The sequence below is a fragment of the Schistocerca piceifrons genome, chromosome 3, assembly GCF_021461385.2.
Source record: "Schistocerca piceifrons isolate TAMUIC-IGC-003096 chromosome 3, iqSchPice1.1, whole genome shotgun sequence".
In the NCBI taxonomy this organism is placed as follows: Eukaryota; Metazoa; Arthropoda; class Insecta; order Orthoptera; family Acrididae; genus Schistocerca; species Schistocerca piceifrons.
The window spans coordinates 13022316-13035380 of NC_060140.1; the positions used below are offsets into that span (position 1 = coordinate 13022316).

The window sequence follows — 13065 nt, forward strand, 5'->3', positions numbered from 1 at the left end:
GTCAGAGTACTGAACTGGATATGAAAGAAGGAAAACCAGAAGGGCAGTGAGAGACGGGTGCCTTCTATCACCTTACTTCCTTAATATGTTCATCAAGGAAGTAATAACAACAACAAAGAAAAGATGACAAGAATCAAAAGGTAATTTCTGGAATACTCCAAGGAAATGCGATAGGACCATTACATTTACAATGCATATAAATGATCCAGTAGAAAGTGTCAGAGGCTTCTTAATATTGTTCACAGGTACTACACTTGTCCATCAGAAAGTAGCAACAACAGAAGACAGTATCAATTTGCACAATGACCTGCAGAGGATTGGTGAATGATGCAGGCTCTGGCAGTTGACCCTGCACATAAATAAATGTAACATATCACACACACACACACACACACACACACACACACACACACACACACAGGAAAAGAAATCCAATACTGCCAATACTGTACAACTACACTATTAATGACAAATTGCTGGAAACAGAATCTACCATAAAATATCTAGAAGTAACTATCCAGAGCAACCTTAAAGTGGAATGACCACATAAAACAGCAATAGAAAAGCAGATGCCAGACTAAGATTCACAGGAAGAATCTTAAGTGAATGTAAATTACCTGTGTCCTTACCCAGTAGGACTGACAGAAGAGAGAAAGAAGATCCAATGAAGTGCGGAGTGTTTTGTCACAGGATCATTTAGTCGCTGTGACATCATTACAGATATGCTCAGCAACTCCAGTGGTAGATGCAATAAGAGAGTAGTTGTGCATCACGGAAAGATTTACTACCCAAATTTCGAGAGAGTAATTTCCGAGAAGAGTCTGACAACATAATAGTTTCTCTCATATACAATTCACGAAATGATCATGAGAAGAAAATTTGAGAAGTTAGAGATAATACAGAAGCGTACTGACAGTCACTCTTCCCAAGCACTGTTCACAAGTGGAACAAGGCAGAGGGGATCAGTTGGTGGCATGAGACGTACCCCCTGCCACACACAGTTAAGTGGTTTTTGGAGCATGATGTCGATATGGAAACTTAATTGCATGCATATACACTGCAGATTGACGACATCGCAATAGTAAATCAGAGTAGGAACTAAATAAAATGTTTCAGGCCTTAAATCAAGAAGTGGTAAAACTAAAGCTAAAAATGAATACAAAGAAGACAAAAGTTATGGCTACAGACAAGAAAGGAGGTGGAGGTAGGACTGACACAAGAACAGGCAATGAGCAACTCAAGAAAGGAACTGAAATTCACTATCTCAGTAGCATTTTGCAAGAAAACAATCAATATTTCAAGGCATTCAAGAAAAGAAAAGCACAGGTGAAGAGTTCCTTCCAAAATAAGAAGAAGCTGCAACTGAATAAACATATCAGCTTCCACATTAAGAAAATATTTGTAAAGACCTTTGTGTGGAGTGTTCTGACACACAGATGCAAAATCTGTACATTAGAAAAGCCAAAGAAAGCTCACCTCAAACCTGCTGAAATGTGGTTCTGGAGGAGAAGTACAAGAACTAGCTGCATTGACAGAAAAGTTAAAGGAAATAGGAGACAAGAAAGAACCACTGAAAGTTATAGGCCAGGGCAAAGCAAAATACACTGGACACTTAACTGGAGACAATAATCTTTTAAAAAACATTTCTGAAGGCAAGATCGTAGGTAAGAAAACAAGGGGATGACTGAGAACATCCTACTTAAACAATATGATCAATGAATGGGATTTTCTTCACACATGGAGATGAAGACAACTGCTGAAGAGAGGAAGCTGTGGCTGCAGAGACAAGGTTTAACCTTTTGGAAGAGTAAGGACAAACTAATACAAAATATGAGTCTGCATGGTAGCTACATATGGAATAAATGACAACTTCTTGTGTGCAGTCATCAAGTCACTTACCCCAGTAGGTGTCTTATCTACTAAAAGTAAAGATCACTGTTGTGCTTTCAATAGATGTGAACTGCACCCTGAAAATGGTATGTCTAGTTTGCAGTTGTACAGAAGCTTTTTATTTTGCAAAATGGTTCAAATGGCTCTAAGCAGTATGGGACTTAACGTCTGAGGTCATCAGTCCCCCAGACTTAGAACTACTTAAACCTAACTAACCTAAGGACATCCCTGCCTAAGGCAGGATTCGAACCCGGGACGGTAGCAGCAGCACGGTTCCAGACTGAAGTACCTAGAACCGCTTGGCCACAGTGGTCAGCTTTTATTTTGCAAAGAAATTTTTGATAATAAGATGAACTGATGCTGGTACTTGCTACTGAAACCAGTAGTACTTAGACACAACAAAAGTGTGACTACAGAATTAAGAATAATTTTTCCAAACAATCGAGTATTTTTTCAAAACAACACCACACTAGAGGAAACTTATTTTAAACTAAAGACACAAAAGAAAAAAAGAGAAACTGTAAAGATCTTGAGTCTCATAAGACTCTCTTGGGAGGAAAATATAAGATATTTAATTGGTAAACTTGCAAGGCATACTTTTTTATGTTGTATAAACTATGAAACTGTTAGCATCGTCAGCTAAAATTTACTTCTTCTGTCTTAATATACCTTCCTTCACTTACAGCTGCAGTGTGGAGACAGGGGTGAGGGTGGGAGCGGTGATGGGGGCGAGGGTGAGGGCGTACTGCTTTAAAATGGTGATTCTTGTATTGATATTCTTAACAACAGATTTATATCTTTTGCTTATGAAAGTCTGCATGCGATGACAGCTGCACTAGTAATACCTTCACAGGGTCGTATTCAAGTTGCAAGGCTAGATCTATGCCAGCCATGACATGCTCCCAGCCTTTCCTCCTCGTGATCTGGTTGTAGCATTGGGACTGCAGGATGTCTAAGCTGATGTTCAGACCGTCAAGCCCTGCCCTCTGCAAGGCAACCAGCTGTCTTGTCAACATGAGGCCATCGGTTGTCATTAAGACACTTTCGAGATCTTTTATTTTCTTCAAGGCACCTGTGAAACAGCAAATTATTCTAAAGAAACTGAAACAAATAATTTGTAACATTGCTGCTGCATATGAAACAAACCTCCAGTTGATAAATTGAAAATACAAATTCCTTAAAAGTTAACTGTACATTTGCCCTAATACAAAGAGATAAGAAGGGTTAATAAACTGAATTGAAGAATGCAAGTTAAGATAGCAATGAAAAAATAATTAGAGGCATGAGATCACCTACTGCAACAGGGAAATGGGAATCAATATGAACCATTACCCAGCTACTGTCAACTGATTCCATGTCTCCATGCACACTGTATAAACCACTGTGGGTTGTATGACAAAGTACATTGTTGTACCACACATTATGGTTTTTCCCCATTCAATGCTCATGTGGAGTGTAGGAAGAATGATTCTTTAAATGGTTCTGTGCATGTTGTAATTAATCTTGCCTTCATGGTCCCTATAGGAGTGATACATATGCGGTTATTGTATAATCCCTAAATACCTCACTTAATACAGGTTCCTGAAATTTCATAAGTTGGGTTTTGTCATATATTTGGCGTCTATCTTCACTTGTCTGGCATTTCCAATTTTTAGTAGCTTCTTGATGCTCTCCCATGCATCAAATAAATCTATGATCAATCATGCTACACTATTTTGTATACATTCAATGTCTGCCATTAGCCTTATTTGTTATGGGTCATACTTAAGCAATATTCTAGAATGGGCCACACAAGTATTTTGTAAGCAATGTCCTCTATAGACTGATTACATTTTCCAGTATCTTACCAATGAATTGAAGTCTGCATTCTGCTTTGCCTACAAGTGAGTCTATGTCACCATTTCATTTCATCCAGATATTTGTATGAGTTGACCAATTAAAACTGTGATTATTTGATAATGTAGTCATACAATACTGTCTTTTATTTGTTTTGTGATGTGCTCCAATTTACATTTCTGAAAACTTAAACTCAGTTGCCTATCTTTGGACCAATTTGAAATGTTATGATCTGACTCAAATTTGTGCAGATTTTTTTCAGGCAATAATTCATTATAGACAACTCTATCATCCAGGAAAAGTATGAGGCTCCTTATAATATCGTCTTCCAGAACATTAAGGTACAACATTAATGTAATGGTATAAATTACTATAACTGTATAAATAAGTTTATAAGTGTGTAAAATACATTGAACTATTTGTTACAACAAAACATTGTACTGGTATACTCAGCAAGATGTTAAATCAGCAGATAGCTACATTTTATGTTCAACATTTTGTGTACAGCATATATGCTGGAAAGGATTTATACCCAAATTAAATAAATCTGAAGAAATGGTAGGGTGTCTCTGGAAAAAAAATCCATAAAAACTCATACAGTCCAATTTGCTATTATGTCGCTGTTACTGAAATATAATACAAAGTAACTGAATTCGATGAACATTCTCAGAGTGCAATATGCCTCAGAATGAATGCACAGTAATGTCAACATTATTTTTCAAGGCTATGTTTGTGAAAATGGATGAAAGCAAACCACACATTTTGTTCTCAATCTGCGGAAGCATTATGCACTGTGAAACACTGTACTGCTGTTCTACATAAAAGCTGTCTCATTGCCAACATCTTTCCCCTGCTGGCTGTTCTACACTTCTCATCACTGATTCAACATGTTGTAAGATATTTTATGCTGTATGACACCACAGTCCAATCTGGTTAGGATAGCATAAAAATAATATATGAATTTCAGTATTGAAACTGGAACAGCAGAACAGCTCTCACCACACTGGATATCAAATCGAGGTTGGATTACAGCCATGGGTACATCATTTCATGCTACTCAACTGTATGTCATATGTCAGAGTTCATCAACTGTAGTGGCTGGTGACTGGTGGCTGGCGACTGGTGGCATAGCCATCTCTTGGCATCCAGTGAACAGACGTTCTACACAGGTGACAGATTTGAAGAAAATGCTGGATACGGCAACAGTGGAACACTCTCTGTATCGAGGTAGCTCAGTACAGCTCAGGTGATGTGTAGTCTTGCATTATCTTGTTAAAAGATAACATCACGGAGCCCTTGAGAATAGGGCACAGCGATAGGCCTTAACAAAACACAAATGCAATGGCTGCTGTCCAAATTACTGGCTATGTGAACCAGAGGTTGTGACATGTATCCAGTTGCACCCCATACCATAACATCACATGCTGGACCCGCATGTGAATGACAGGTACAATCTGGCCAGGTCTGTTGGCATCAATTGTGACAATGTTGCAGAACCGAGACTCATCTGATACGATGACACAGTGCCATTCCTGTGTCTGGCATTGTTGTCAGTTGCACCGCTGTCAGTTCACCTCTCTCTAGAGCTGCATTAAGGGCTAGACAGTCTGTGCTGCTCCAGATGCCATCACATTGTCTGTGTGGATACTTGTCTCACTGTATACAAGCCCACTTCCTGACTAAATGTACACAACTTCACTGCAGGATCACGTATGCATGAGCGAACACTTGTCTGCCCTCTCAGGTGCTAGTTGGGTGGCACTACTGAGGCCCTGCAAGGCATTTAGCATGGCCCTCCTGAACCTACCAATTCTATGTTCGCACAAAATGAGATTCTGAGCAATGCAAGCAGCAATATAGTGAAACAATAAACCAGAGCCTCAGCAGACCATGAGCCTGCCACTGCCAAATCTGGAATGCTGATAAACATTTCTCCTTCTTCCATTATGCTTAACACGGACTTCGAGTAAACAACCAACACTGAAATAGAATTTCTGAATGAGAAACCTGCTCCATAAGCTTTTTCTTGCATACAGAATATGCATGGGAGTGCTGAAAAGTAATGCCTCTGAATTTTTTATTCTGTTCTCAATATCAGTCGAGGTATGACACGTCACGCATATTACTTGGTCAACTTTCCCACTTCACTGACTCATGGCACACCCCCCTCCCGCAAACAGATGGAGTCGCAATAGGCAGCCCACTCTGACCAGAGATTGTGAATATGTTTACGGTGCACTTCGAGGAAGAGGCGCTGATGTCATCCAAATGGAAATCCATCTTCTTCTTCTTCTTCTTCTTCTTCTGTTATGTGGATAACACACTTGTCATCTGGCCTCATGGAAGAGACAAACTTCTTGACTTCTTTGTACATCTGAACTCCACACGCCACAAAATCAAATTCACTATGGAGACCAAAGAAGAAGGAAGACTACCATTCCTGGACATCATAGTCAGGAGAATAATGGACAGCACCCTGTGCCACAGCGTGTATCTGACTCTATAAAACACATAAACTCAGTTCTCCCTATGGCACTGTGAATAATTTCAATAACAAAAAGTGAGATGAATGTTGCAGCGTACATTTAATTTCCACTTTGGCTTTGCATTCAAGATCAGTCTTACCTGAGAGTGCAACATTACATCTTTGGTTAGTTTAATTATATGTTCATTAGATTTTGGTTATAAGGCATGTTTTGCTGCCTAATGTTTCATCTCCAAATGCTGGAAACAATCCATGGAGGAAGAGGAGTATGTAAGACATTGGTGGACCAGGTTGGAAGAATCTGTGAATTTCAATACTCTGTAGAAGAGCTCAATCATTTGAAAATAACTTTCAGACCTTGTGGCTATTCTAACAGATATACATAGGGCACTACATTCTAAAATATTTGCATCTTTCACTGAAAAACAAGCAACTAGAGGAAAAGTTCTCTTGCCATTTGTAAAAACAGTCGCAGATCGCGACCTCCGAGTGCTATGAAGAGAAGGTATTGACGCAGTGCTTAAACCAAACTGAAGACCACAACAACAGCCATACTCAAGCAAATTGTTATGCAGTAGTTTCAGTGAATTTGACAATGATGTGGCTGCTTTCATGGTGGCCCAGTCATATTGTGGGGTAGGGAATGCCAGTGACAGGGCTGGAATTGTAGGTGACAGATGGATTTTTGGCAAAGCCTTGTGTCAATACCTCTTTAATTATTGAGCTGAAAAACTGTAAAAAACATTCATACAGCTAAATCACACAAAAAAATTTCCTATTTCTGCAGGTATTGTGCCTTCTGTTTCTTTTTCATTACAAAAACATATTGATTCAAGTTTATAAAGTCACAACTATGTCACTGTGATTTGTGTAACACACATTCTGGAACATGTTCCAGGAATGTCATGAAACAGACAGCTTTAAATACTTACTCTAGCTCATCTTTCAAGACTTGCATGCCAACAAAAACACCATCTATCCAATCTGTTTTTATTTCACTTTCATGTAAAGATTTCTCCACAAAGGATATCATCTGCCATGTAGGCAGTGCAAGAGGAAATTCCACACTCACATTTGGGTAATCAAGTGGATTCTGTGTCTTGTCAGAACCAAGTACAATCAACCCAATTTCATCTTTACCACTGGTAAATATCTGGAAACATATTAAATGGTAAAAATAAGTTTTGTTTATAACAAGTTGTATACCAATAAAAACATCACACACAGATACTCTTTATAAAATTATTTAATTGGATAGATAAAAAATCTACTCACCAAGCAGTGGCAGAACACACACATAAAAGACTGTTGTGATAGGCAAGCGTTTGGAGCCAGTGACTCCTTCTTCAGGCTGAAGGGTTGCAGGGGAAGCAAGAAGGGTGAAGGAAAAGGGCTGGAGAGGTCTAAGAAAAGGGGTAGATTTTGAGAAAGTTACCCACAACCGTGGGTCATGGGTGACTTACCGTACAGGATGAGAAGGAAAGACTAATTGTTGGGGACTGCATCGGGCAAGATTCGGAAACCTGAGAGCTTAAAGGTGGAAGACAGGGTAATATGCAAGACAGAGATTACTACTAAAACTGTACATGAGTTAATAAGAGTGAGAAGCTAAGTGTATTGTATGCAACAGCTGTGGGAGGGGGCAGTGAAAATAGACGGGAAAGACAATGAAAGATGTAGAAAGCTAAAACGGACTGAAGCAAAGAGTAATTACAGTGAAGAAATGCTGAGACAGGAGAAATTAACGTAAATTAAGGCGAGGTGGGTGGTGAGAACCAAGGACACGTTGTAGTGCTAGTTCCCACCTGCGGAGTTCTGAGAAACTGGTGTCTGGCGGAAGAATCCAGGTGGCATGTGTGGTGAAACAAGTGCCGAGGTCATGTATGCCATGTTGTAGAGCAAATAACAGAAAAGAAGACAAAAAAGCTCTACAAACTCTTTATCAAATCTCAGTCAAAACGGGACTACAAATCTCACATGAAAAAAACTTATACATTGACACAATGTAAAGAGACAGACACCCACTGGTAACAAAGTATGGAAAGATATCACATGTCGGAAGTTTCCAGTGCCTGGAAGAGATTACGCAGAAAATGGGACTGAACTCAACATCCAATGAAAAAAGAATCACAAAACTACATAAGGTATTCAGACTTATATCGAACAATTATAACAAAAGAAGTTTTTCCATCAATGCCAAATTAAGACACTGTAGTACAGTAGTTACCACAGGCCTTGTACACCTCAGAACAACAGCAATGAAGGGAAGAACAAAAATCAAAGAGATGGAAAAACAGAAGGAAAGATCTACAGGCCAGTTCAGAGAGAGAGGATCTGAATAAACATATTGACAAAAGAACTGTACAAATACAAACAGAGGATTAAAAACAACACCAGGTAAAGAAGGACAAGGTTCTAGAGACACATACAAATTATGCACAAAAACAGACTTACCAAGAATATTTTTTATATCCTTATGACTAATAAAGGGAAAACCAACTGCGTATACGAAACCATGGAGGACCTCAAGAAACTAAACATCTCCACAGAAGACATCACAGACAGGAAAAAATACAGAGTAAAAAACTGGAAAACAGAAATTTCAGCAGATATTGAAAGAGAAGAAAATGGGGAAGAACGGTACAGAAGAGAGGAAGAAGAATCACAATGAATATATGAGAAGTTTTTGAAAGACAAAATTGATGGTGCTTTACTGCTCTCCTTAAGGGGGTATTAATTAACAATAATTCAATATAATAATAATAATAATAATAACAATAACAATAATAATAATGACACTATCTCTGTCTCAAGAAACTGATCTTCAAAGATCAGCTGAAGTTATCTCCCATGTCTTACTCTGCCTCTGTCCATGTGAATAACAGTAAAATTTAGGCTTATTTGGGAAAACAGCATCAAAGAAATTGTTTATTACAAATGGAACAACAGTATTATAGATTGCACATGACAAAGATTTATTGTCACAAATTGATGTTATCACCACTCTTGATAAATCCTGTTAATACAGTACAATAAAAAATAATAACACCCGATAAATCTCTGTACACACGCCACATTACCACAAGTGAAAACTACATGGAGTGGAAACAGAGGGAGATACTACAACGCAAAATTGTTTCCATCTTATGACCTTTTTGTTGTTGCTGTGGTAGTCTCAAGATTGGTTTGCTGCAGCTCTCAATACTAATCTATCCTGTGCAAGCCTCATCACCTCCGCCTCCACATATCTATTACAACACCCACCCATTTAAACCTGCTAGTTGTCGTGAAGTCTTGATCTATTTCTACAGTTTTTATACCCCTTCCCTTCCCACACACACACACACACACACACACACACACACACACACACACACACACACACTAGGCACCAAGGAAGAGCCTACAGCTTTGATTCAAACCCCCCCCCCCCCCCCCAGTCATACCCTCATACCTCCCTAACTATGCTTTGTTCAATACTCCATCTTCCACAATCGCAACGAATTCCTCCATCCTCCATGAGATATATACATCCTAAACACCAATCCTGTAAAACTGTTGTCAACCTTTCTGCCACAACTCTTAGCCCTGCAGAAGTCTTGGTACTTTCTAAAGGCCTCACCTTTAGCCCAAAACCTAAATTCAAGTGTGCTGGACTTGTAAAGGACCTTCTTTCCTTACCTAATCTCTGCAGTGGAAATTTCTTCAATGTGCATTAGGGAGGTATGAGGGTATGACTGGAAGGGGGGGAGGGGGTGTTGAATCAAAGCTGTAGGCCCTTCCTTGGTGGCTAATGTGTGTGTGTGTTGGAAGGGAAGGGGTATAAAAACTGTAGAAATAGATCAAGACTACGCTCCAGGCTGAACGCTGAAAAGCATAATCAGTCTTAAATGATGATGATGATGCATCCCACTAATAACAGCCAACAAAAACCTCACATAGAACCTTGCTTAAAACAGTTCCAGCCTCCCTCCCACCCTGAACCTCCCCTTCCAGCCAGTCATCTCTTGGTTATCTTTCAGGAATTCGTCACTTCTAACCCGGCCTTACTTTCCTTTCCTAAATCCTCCCTAATGAGACCAACATCACTCCTATGTAACACACAGCTACCCATATCCTGTAAATTAATCCGTGCCTTATCATCTTTCCACAGATAAAAGCTTCATCACAGTGTTCATGAATCATAGTGACTATGTGGCTGAGAGTCTTCACCAACTTTCTAACACCTCTGCATACAAACCTTACAACCATGATCACATCCTAGAATTCCAAGACTCCAGCAGCTCTCCAAGACCTTAAGTCCATCCCATAAAAACTACACAAACCCAACTACACAGGTCTCTCCACTTGTCCAACTGTGGCTGGGTACAATCCTCCCACTGAACATCACATGCAAACCATTGTCTGTAACCTCCCATCCTACAGTGAAGACAATGCTCACTTCCTTCACCGCCTTTCTGCAGTTCCTGTTTTGCTACCACATGACTCCTTGCTGGTTACTATGGATGCAACATCCCCCATGCCCATGGCCTCACTTTCCAAACATCCTCCTGATACCAAACCCATCACCTCTTTCCTAATCCCCTTACCCAATCACATCCTGACCCACAATTATTTCACTTTTGAAGACCAAGTCACAGGGTGAAATGCCTAAAGCTCGCACCACAAGTATGAAGTGCTATTGATTTGCGGCTTTGACAGAATGGATTGGTAGTCAGGGACTCATTATTGTTACCCAATCATCAGATTGTAAAAATCCTTTCATGTGCAGATGTACACTTTTTAAATGAAACTGTGCTTACTGACATTAACAAACTAAAAATATGGTAAATCAGAATGTCAGTGGGGTTTGTTGCAGGATTCTAGTACAAGTTGTCAATGAGATACAGTATTTTTAAAAGTTTCCACACCAATACTAGTTTGTGCCACTCAATCTGGGTAGTTACTAGGTATGATGTTGTTTGCTTACAGTGTGTTTGTGTGTGTGGGTAGTTGCTAGGTATGATGTTGTTTGCTTACAGTGTGTTTGTGTGTGTGGGTAGTTGCTAGGTATGATGTTGTTTCCTTGCAGTGTGTTTGCGTGTGTGTTCCTCGAGTTCATTGTGACTTGCAAGTCAGTAAGTGCGTGACAGTCCAATCAGTAGGTCGTGAGTGGACGATGGGATTTACCAACGCAGAAAAAGGTGACATGCTCATGGTGTATGGAGAGTGTACGAAGAATGCAGTTCATTCTTCTACAGTATATGCGGCAATAAATACCAATAAATGTCAAGCATCTCGGCAATCATTTATCAACCTCTTCAACCAGTTATATGGAAGTCATAGCCTAAATCTTAGCAACATAACAGATGAAACAAGTAGTTGATCCACACGTTACCTCTTGCACAATCGCATGTGGAAATGGCATTAATCGGGCAAGTGTCCTATGCATTCTCCATTGACATAGGTTTATCCCTTTCTATAAAGAGCTGCATGGAATTGATCAAGAGAATTGTGTTAACTTCCATACATGGGCATTAAGACAGGATACTCCAGATGTATCATGTATCTTGTTTAGTGGTGAAGGAAATTTTAACAATCGTGGCCTGGTAAAGTGCTGAAATAAGCACAATTGGTCTGTTAACAATTCTCTTTGGCTGTGGCAGGTGGAATGTCAGCATCCTTGGAGTGTAAACGTGTGGTGTGGGGCAGTGAACCATCAGCTCATAGGCCCATTTTTCTTAGAAAGAACACTGAATGTGCACAAGTATCACAGCCTCCTAACAAATCATCTTCCACGGATGCTAGAAGAGATTCCTCTGCAGACTAGGAGCAACTTGTGGTACCAATACGATGGCTGTACAACCCACAGTGCACGGAGTACAACATGGCTTCACAAACTGTTTACAAATCATTAGATTGGATGCAGAGGACCTGTATCTCGGTTGACCCATTCACCAAATTTCATGCCTGCAGACTTTTTTTCTATGGGGAAAGCTGAAATACTGTCTACAAGGGCATACCAACTACATCTGATGATATGCAATGATGTATTACTGCAGCCTGTCGGATTGTCCCTGCTGAAATACTGGTATGTGTGCAGCAGTCTTTCCATACCAGAATGGGAGCATATACTGTTGCTGCCAGTGGTCATTTTGAACACAGCCTGTGATGGTCAATTGTCTCATTACTGGTCACAATCCACATAACTAGTGTATGGACTTGGACTGTTCTTTGGTGTGTGCTACCTCAGCTAATGTACAAGTGTTGGCGTGGGAACTTTTCAAAATATGATATCTCGTGAATGGCTCACACTAGACTCCTGCAACAAACACCCCTGATAGACTAATTTACCCTACTTTTAGTTAATACCAATAGGCATAGTTTCATTTAAAAAAGTGTATGTTTGCACAAAAAATGCACTTTCTAATATCACTACAATCTGTTGGTTGGTTACTAGCATAAGCCCCCAACTACCAATCCATCGTGTGAAAACCACACATCAATAGCACTTTCCATTTCTGCAATGTTTGTGGTGCAGGTTTTAAGCAATTATCCCTGTACAAACAAATCTGTAGTACTGCCATGGGTACTTGCATGGTGCCATCCTATACCAACTTTTTTATCGGCCATCAGAAGTCCTTCCTATCCAGTCAACACCTAAAACCCCTTGTCTGATTCAGAGCAATTGAGACATTTTCATGATCTGGACTCATGGTATAGACTGCTTCTTCCATAACCTAAAAACCTACTCCCAAATCATCTTAACCCGATTATTCTCAACTCAATGCGCCATATCACTAGACGTCGATATCCATAAACACATGTCAAGTGGACCAACCACCAACAGTACCTCCCTCCACTTTGACAGCTGT

The 13065-nt window shown here is 39.8% G+C and overlaps 1 pseudogene; it reads right to left on the reverse strand.

Moving 5' to 3' along the window:
- Nucleotides 1-9663, reverse strand: part of LOC124787726 — a 57630-nt pseudogene extending 47967 nt beyond the window's left edge.
- Between the last annotated feature and the right edge of the window lie 3402 nt (nucleotides 9664-13065).